Source organism: Puma concolor, chromosome A2 (genome assembly GCF_028749965.1).
Source record: "Puma concolor isolate L17-30 chromosome A2, mPumCon1.1.hap2, whole genome shotgun sequence".
Taxonomy (NCBI): Eukaryota; Metazoa; Chordata; class Mammalia; order Carnivora; family Felidae; genus Puma; species Puma concolor.
The window spans coordinates 12,843,653-12,852,799 of record NC_141668.1 but is presented as its reverse complement, the minus strand read 5'-3'; positions in this window follow the sequence as shown (position 1 = coordinate 12,852,799).

Below are 9,147 nucleotides of genomic sequence, written 5' to 3'. Positions count from 1 at the left end.
AGCTTTTTCTCACTCTTCCACTTTAATCTCTAGCCTGGCCCCAAATAGGTATGTAAACATGAAAACCAAGTGTGGGCCGGCAAACTTTTCCCGGAAAGGGCCAGATAGTACATGTAAGCATTTTAAGGGTGGCAAAACCACATACAAACATGTAGCCTCTGACACCCATGTTTTGTTTTGTTCCGATAGCCCCTCAGAGATGGATAATCCATCCTGAGCTCCCAGGCCAGGGCAAAAAAGTGGGCAGCCGTGGGCAGGATTTGGCCCCCCCCTGGACTGCATAGACTCCTACTCTGGAGTCCTAGAACCCATCCCCAACATACGTATTGGGTTACCAAATAAATACAGGACGCCCCATTAAATTGGAATTTCAGGTAAACAATGAAGTTTTGTTGTTGTTGTTGTTGTTTTTTAGCGTAAACATGTCCCCAGTATTGCAAGCCTGTTCTCTGGCCACCTCTGGTAGAGGCAGCCTCTATCCACCGTGACTGCCTTCTGGGCCCACAGAAACTCACATCAAACCTGTGGGGCAGGTATTCTTGTCCACATCTTACAGATTAAAAAACAAAAACAAAGATAAACCTCAAGGTGGCAAAGTAAATCACCCAAGATCCCATAGCCAATTGGTGGCAGTGGCCAGATTGAGACCCACTCCCACACCCCCATGGGCGGATGGAGGCCCAGGGCAGTGAGGTGGCTTGCAGCAGGGAGGATAGATGACAGAGAGCGCAGCCCATCCCTGTCGCACTGCCCAGGAGCAAGCCGGGAGCCACCGCGGGCATTTAGTTCAACCCTCTGCTGGAAAGAGACCAGAGTCCCAGCTTATGCAGAGTCCAGGGGCAAAGCAGGGACCTGATGGCCTGGGGCATGGGTGTCTGGGCACTTAGAGCCACTGGTATGTGTGGGTCACTCCCTAGCTTCAGAGTCTGTTTTTTCCTACGTGTCTCTGATTCAGCGAGGAGTGTGTGTGTGTGTGTGTGTGTGTGTGTGTGAGGTATGAGCCTGTGTGCGCGTGTGTGCATGGGTTTGTATGTGTGGGGGCGGGGGGGGGGAAGCGTAGGCGCATGGGTGGGGTGTCTCTGTGGGCAGGGGGTAGGAGGGCCACCCTCAAATCTGAAGGGAAAGCTGCACTCCTGTCCCTACTGTTGGGCGCAAGGCCAGGCCATAGAGCCCTGAGCAAACAGCACAGTCTGATTAGCCGCCTTCCCCACCCACCCAGGGGTCAGTGGGTTCGGGTTGGGTCGGGGGGAGGCGCTAGGACCCAAACCTTCAACCAGGACCTTTGTGCCCATTAAGCCAGTGCGTCTGCCGGCGGACCCACCCACCTTCTCTTTACTGCTGGGCTCCAGGCAAAGACCCCAGTCCAGCCGCTGGTGGGAAACGGAATAAGGCAGAGGGGTGTTTGTCCTGTGGAGGCTGCAGGAGGACACCGTCATTCCCGACTTTCTTTGCCTTCCGCCGCTTTCTCCACCTGCTACTGCCTTTCCGCATTGGGTCACCACGACTCAGGGAGAACAGACTCACAAGGGCACGCAGAGCAGAGAGATGAGGGGGCAGATGGCCGAGTGCAAGCTTCTGCCAACAGTGTTTTCTCGGTTCTTGGACGCAGCACCGTGGGCTTGGACAGTGGGGACGGTGGGCCAAGGGTTGAGTGCCGCTGCCCACGTGGGCCCATCTTGAAGCCACGCTGCCTGTTCCTCCCAGGGATTGCAGCTCTGAGGGGGCAGTGAGGTCGCGCTGGAACTCCTCCATGAGGACGCGGTTGGTTCCACAACCCAGAATCCCTGACTCAAGTGTCTGAATACCGGAGGCTATAGATGCAGGGGCTGAGGGGGTGAGAGAGAGACTAGAGCTCACAGGAGAGTGGTCACAGCCGCTGGCCTCATTTGGTGAGATTTGCCATCACATCTTCTCAAATCCTTTTGCCTAGACTCCAAATTTAGGAAGACTTTTATGACCCCAGCAAGTCATTGTCCTTTTCAATGGTCCCGTGTGAGGATGAGCATATGGACTTCCAGTCTGCCCTCAGCCTCACGGCAGTTGGTCTGCAACCTCTCCAGGGCGTTGGGGGTGGTGGCGTGGGGGGGGGGGGAGGGTGGGTACTGAAGAGGCCAAGGCCCATGGTGGGGGGATGGGGTGGGAGAGATGAGGACAGACAGGAAGGAGGCTCCACTTGGCTTGTGACAACATGCTAAGGGTTTCCAGCCAGTTCTCCTGCTTCAGGCTGAGCTTGAACTCGAAGCCGTTAGGTCCTCAGGATTCAACAGAGGGACAGTGGTGAAGCAGGGGGACCAGCCCCCTCCGAGGGCCACACTGGCAGGGCTGGAGGTGGCCAGGGAGATGACGTGTGCTTCAGTACATGCAGGACGGGAGCAGAGCCCTGACTGGGACCGTAGCCACCGCATGCCACCGATGTGTGCATTTCAGGCATGCTTTCTCAACCTGCAAATACTGATGTGTTGGAACAAATAATTCTTTAGTGTGGGTCTGTCCCACACGTTGCAGGATGTTTAGCTGCCACTTATTGGGTGACCGTAGCATCCCCTTCCCTCAGCTGTGACAGCCAAAGTCTCGGACATTGCTGGAATTTCCTTGGGCGGGGGGGGCAAGATCACTCTCCATCAAGAACCACTAATTTAGGGCCAAAAATATACATTTAATTTTTTCCGGTTTTGTCCCTCTTTTTGTTTGTTCTGCCTTCCTGTGTTTCCCTCTGCTTTTCCTCTCCTGTTGCCTCTCTTTGCAGTTGTATCTGCTCTCTTGGTCTTAGACTGTGTGCTAACAGGTGTGGCATTTGTGTGCATGTGTATGTAAGGTGTCCGTGTGTGTGTGCATGTGTGTGTGGTGTATGGTGTGGGGTGTGTGTGTGTGTGACCATGACTCTGAGTGGTCTCTCTGTGGAACCATGGGTTTCTTTTCCTTCTGTCTCTTGATCTCTGCTCTTTGTTTCCTGGCCCAGCTGACTGCGTCACCCCATCCCTGCTCCCGGCGCCCTTTGGGAGGGTGTCTCCCGGGCTCTGCTGCCGTGTGCAGGGCTGGCCACAAGGGACAAACAGGCGAGAGGCTGGGGATAGAGCCAGCACAGGGCAGCGGGGTCAAAGCCGCTGCTCACTCAGCTTGGAGTTTGTTCCAGTCACTGGGTTCACAAGCCCTGTGTGCCAGCTCATAAAGCCTGCACAGAGCGACGGCAGGTCAGCAGGTGCACACGCGCGCGCGCACACACACACACACGCACACACACACGCACACACAGAGGCATGCACCACAGAGCACCACCCAGGGACTTGGCGGGTGTGGAGGACGGGCTGTCGAGCCGCCCGCCCCGCTGGGGGCACTGGGTTCTGGTGCTGGATGGGGGGCTGCCTGGGCAGCGATTTGGGCTTGAAACCCTCCAAGGTCCTTTTCAACTCAAACGTCCTGTGATTCTGCGCGAAGTGGAGTCACGTGTGGTTCTGTGGGTGCGCAGTCCCTTCAGCTTTCATAGGTCAGGAGGTCATACTTTCGCCCGAAGTGTGGCCTTCGTCCCCGGCCCCCTTCCCCCACCCCCATTGCTAAGTGGGGCCCCAACCCTTTGCCCTCGTTTCCTACACCCTCCAGCCTCGCTGGCCTAAACGCTCACACCACGGGGGACCCTGCACAGGACCCCCAGCCTCTGTCTGCTGCTCCAAGACATCTGGTTGGAGCCCAGAGGAACACGGTCGAGGACGACAGAGCTGGCGGTAGAAAGGGGGCCCCGGGGAGAGGGCAGAGGCCAGGACCAACGGGATGGCGCCACCAGCCCCACCCCCTCAGACAGGCATTTGCACGGTATTGCACATGTAGTTCTGCACGGAATATTTATGTCACATGAACCAATATGTCATAGCAAGATTCTAGAGCAGTCATGGTGTGTGCATATATGTTCTGACCATCTCCTACAAGTCTGCAGATTTTCAAATTCAAAGGCATTGATTCTCCTGGATGCTAACCCCTTTGCAGAAAGTGCCCAAAGGGCAAAGGTGGGCATATGAGCTGTGGGCTGTGGGGAAGCAGCCTCCTCGACCCCCGAGCATGTGCCTCCATGGCCAGCCATTCTCCCCTCCCCTCCCACCCTCAGAAAATGGAAGATTTTCTGAGCCAGCCCCAAGAGGTCTCCCTGGTTGACAGCCCCTCCCCCACCCATCAGAGCATCTGGTTTCCTAACCCCCCATCTGGAAGGTGAAGCTTTAAAAGGAGCCCCACCAAGCTCTGACCTGTCTCTAACTTTTTCTTGAGGCCTCTACAGGCTGGAGTCCTTTGGCCATGACCTGGGCCAGATGCTCCAGAGATAGGGCTCTGTGAAGGAGGATGTCAAAGTCCACAGCCCTCCCGCTGGCCACACTGCCCCAGCCTCCTGCTCCTTCTTCCCCAGATCCCAAGGCCTCTCCCTCCCAAAGCCGGACCCCTCCACTCAGCCACCTGCCCCGCCCTCTGTCACCCCACCTTACCTGGCCCCAGGCTCCTCCCTAGCAGGTACTAAAGACAACCATGAAAGAGGCTGAAGGGTATACAGCCCTCAAAGACCTTTCCAAATATGATGAATGTGCCATGAGGCTGGTTTCTGGAAAAGGTGAAAGAGAGCAAGACGGGTAACCAGGATGGCTGCGTTCCAACCCCACTTGGACCAGAAATCACTGTGAGACCTTGGCCAAGTCACTTACCTTTGCGTTTCCCGATGTGCAAAAAGGACTCTTAAGTTCTCAGGTTTTCCTGTTGCCTTCAACACTCTGCTCCCCCAGACAGCTCCCCGTCAGCTTCCAGGTGCAGAAAGCGTGGTGCTCAGAGCAACCTCCTATCTCTCAGGAGGAACGTGTCCGTCTTTGAATCACTAGGACAGAAGCTCCACCAGGCAGAGAAGAGAGAGGAGGTCAGCAGGCAGAACGTGGGGCCACATGGCTTCTAATCACCCTCTAGCCTTACAAATGACAGGATCCTGGGATCCCCAACGTTCCAGGTGGGGAGAGGGCCAAGCTCCCTCACCACGAGCGCTGAGAGCCAGAGAGGAGGCTGAGGTCCTCTGCCAAGGTGGGGCGGGGCTGGCTCTCTCCACCACTTTGTTGCATTCTGGGTGATGTTCCCCACACTGGGCTCGGGGCGTGCTGGGGGTGGGAGAGCTGTGGGGCCACTAGGCCCAGAGTAAACAGCATCGGTTTAGGGCTCAGGAGAAAGGGTCTAGCCATTATCCCAAATCGGATCACTGTTACGAAAAGCCCAAACCCAAAGCCTGGGTTCAACCTGGAAGCCATAGCCGGTTTCTCCAGCAGCAGCCCTCAGGGGTAGCCCTTTATCAGCAATCTTCCCCCGATTTGTCCCCACCTGCACCTCTTATTCTTCTGTCCCCACCCCAACACACTCAGTGAAAAGGCAACAGGCCGTGATAAGAGCTCTTTCAAATTCTATTTATTTAGCTCCAGCGCTCACGCAGACGCCCCAGCGCCTCCGTCATAAAAACCAAGCAAAATGCCAGACTTGTTCTAAAAGTCGGGACGATTGTTGAATGCATACAGGCACATGCACACCGGGAGGGGAGCAAGCTGGCTGCTTCCTGCCTCCCGAGGGCCAAGGGCCGGTCTGAGAGCCCAGGACAGAGGACTCAAGGGGCAGCTGGGAAGGAGCAGAAATGTGCTGAGGTTTGGGGACAGGACACTGGGAGGCACACCTGGGCAGGAACTGGGGCTTCTCTTCCCAAAACTGGGCTTGGATGGACGGCGACGGGGACAGGCGCAGGGGGAGGCCTCCCCACATGGCAAGGCAGATTCTGGGGCAGATACCTGGACAGGGTGCGGTGGGAGGCTGGGAGCAAGGTGGGGACGTGGGAGCCAGGGGCCAGCAGGTACAAGGGAGGGACTGAAGCCAAACAGAACATTCTCCAGAAGGCTGTTGGGCAATACTGGACCTGCCAGGGCACCAAGAGCCTGAGGTCACTGGCCAGCCAGCCACTACAATAAGAGAGACTGGCAAATAAAATGATCTTAGCTGTTGTGTACCCCCCCAGCCCCCACCGGGGCCCACAAGGCACAGTCTTCCCCCCACATGGTGACCTCTGTGTGTAGGACCCTGTGCACGTGGGAGTGTGGGAGTTATTTACACGAGAGTGCACTGGTAACTGGCACGTGTATGGGGGCACTTGGTGGAATCTCCTGATAGGGAGCTGCTCACTGGCCCAGGGGAATCAGCAAGGGATCCAGCCTCACACTGTGCCTAGGGGCCCTTCTCAGATCACTGGCTCCCCTCCCTCACCCCTCCCTCTTCTCAGGCCTGGCTGAGGTTCCCAACTCCCAAGAGTGGACTCTGATGTGTCCCCAAGCTACAGGGAAGTCCAGGAGCTATCACCCAGACAGGGCTGGGCCCCAAATCCTTACACACAGACCAGAGTGCAGGAGACGGCAGAGCACAGGGCTGCCTGTCGAGTCTATGACGAAGGTGCTAGCGTGTTCTTCAAGGTTGTGCGCACATGGTCAAGGGGGGCTAATGGAGGTACTAAAACGTTTACTGTCATAGGTATGCAAGTGCCATGAGCTAGCATCACACCCGGGTAACTCTGAGTTCTACCCTCTGAGTCAGCCCTTGCTGCAGACCGGGTGTAGAGGGTGGTGCCCTGCCCCGGCCCCCGCCCCCGCCCCGGGTCTGGATTTGCCCATCTCTCCATACAGGTGAGCCAGGGAGCTATCGTGAGGACAGCTCTCTCCAAAAGCCCAGAAGCCCAAGTTATTGTCCTGTTCTGCATTGGTGAGATCTGTGACCTCAATCATACAATCTCTCTGAGAATCGGCTTCCTTATCTGTAAAATGAGGATAGTAATTCTGCCCTATTTACTCTACAGGGGTTGTTATTTGGGCTAGAGAAGATAATGGGCGCAAAGGACTTTATGTGCCCTACGGTGTCGCATGAATGCAAGTCATTTGCTTTATCATCTTGGCTTGAGTGGGAGCATTTGATATCAAAACTTCCAGGAAATAACTTTCCAGTAGAAAACGGTCGACTCTCTCGTTTCAGGGGCTCTGGATCTCCTAGCGGAAGGAGCATGGGACTTGAGATCAGATACGTCTGGACTCGAAGTCAGACTGCTAATTACCAGTCGGTCTTGGGTAAATTAGTCCACCCCTCTGAGCTTCGGTCTCCCGTCCACAAAGTGAGCACAGTCATACTCATGTGATCTTAGGTTAGGAGCTCACCCTCTCTGGGCCCCAGCTGCCTGTCTGTAACAAGCTGACAAGAGCTGGCATGCAGGCTCCCTGTGAGCACGGGGTGAGCCCGGTGGGGCTCCCGGCCATGGTGAATGCATGGTGATAGCCTCCGTTCCCGATCCTTCGTCCCTCTCTTCTGCTGTTTTTGTGTCAGGGAGCCCTTTCAGTCGCCAGCCTATCCTCTCGTGGGCAAATCCCCCCCCTCCACCTGGGGCACCGGAGCAGATCCAACCTCGGGCTGTTGCCATCTGCACAGGGTGGGTTTCTGTGCTGTTCATCCCATGGGCCTCACCCCACACCCCCGGCCCTCCCAAAGAGACGGTTCCGTGGAACTCCTTTGCTCACCGTTGAACTGAGTAGGGAGGAAACAGGGTCTGTGGCATCTCCCTTATACTAGGCCTTGTCACCGCATCAGTCCTGCCCCAGCTGGGGAAGACGCTTCCCATTAATTATCCGGCTCATAGGTTCCCGCGCATCCCTTGAAGCTCAACTCAAAATCACATTCTCTTGTCCTCTCTCTGCGCCCATCCCCACTCTCCCAGGGCCGGTCCCACCTCCACTCCATCTCTGGTCTTCATGCCCTTGTGAAAGCATGGTGCTGCATCCACGCAGCCCCTCACCTGCCCGTCTCCCCTGTGGGAAGAGCCCACAGGAAGAGGTTAAAGCACAACGTGTCTTCTTTCTCCCCATCGGAGTACCTGGGGTAGAATATATGCTGAATTGTGTCTTATGGAGAATGATCTGTGCCAAGGAAATTGCAAGCTATTTAGTGGGTACACTTCCTATCTTAGGTCCCCAAGGCAGAGGTGGGTTCGTGTGCAGAAAGGGGCCGGGGAGGTGACCAGGGAACAAGGAGAGGTGGCAGGGAACCCTGTGTGTGTATGTGTGTGTCCCGGGAGGAGGGAGGGTGTTTGTTAAACCCCAGCCCCCCCCCCCCACACACACAAAGAGAAAATGACTTCCGCCCTTGGAAGATTCATTAGCCTGCAAAAGGTGGGGAGTCAGCAGCTGAGGTGAAGGGGAGGGTGTGGTGTGTATTGGGAAGCCCTTCCCTCCGACCCTGAGTGCCCCCTCCCGGCTGGCCTAGGACTCAGGGGGAGCCCGTGACCCCTGACCTAAGGTCTAGAGGGTGCTGGGACAGAGGCCACTGGGACCCCGGGGGGCTGTCTTCTTGCCCACCAAGCTCACACTTGGAGGGAGGGAGAAGGTGAGGAGGCAGACACTTCCTCATCCTGCCTGCAAGGGAAGAACAATTTGCCACTGTCCTCCCTGCACCTGGTTGATGCGGAAAGAGCAGGTGCTGGAGTCTGGGAGTCCCTGGGAGGAGAGGCCCAGCCACCCATCTGGGGGTGATGCCCTCTAACCCAGGGTGGAGAGAACCTCTAAGGACCCGGTCACGGGTCACCCCATGGAGCCACAGTCACTGATTTATCTGCCTCTTTCCCTGACCTTGTTATTTCTTAATCGGAAGGAGGTGCTCAGTTAAGGTGGAGGAACAGCAGAGGGAGCGAGAGCCTAGGAGAAGCGAACTAGGGGAAGGCAGGGATACTGCCGTGACAACCCGTGACAGCAGTAAGATCTTAGTGAGCCACGCGCTCTCCTGTGTGTGCTGATATTACTGTCAGGGACATGTCAGGTGGACATGGCATAAGTCATCAGCTAATACTCCAGCAGCGGGGCGGGGGGCGGGGGGCGGGGGGCGGGGAGCGGGAACTGAAATCAGGTTTCACCTGCCCATGTCATCCCTAAAGGGCTCCACAGCCTGGTCGTGAAGCAGTTAGGGGAGCATGTCCAGCAGAAGGGCTGGAAGGGACGAAAAACTCCTGGTAGAGAGTGGTGCTTTGAGAGCCATCCCCACGCATGTGCACGCCCACAGACGCACGGATCCCCCCTCCAAGGAGCCCAGCAGGGCACTGACCCCAGCGGGGACCCACAGTCACTC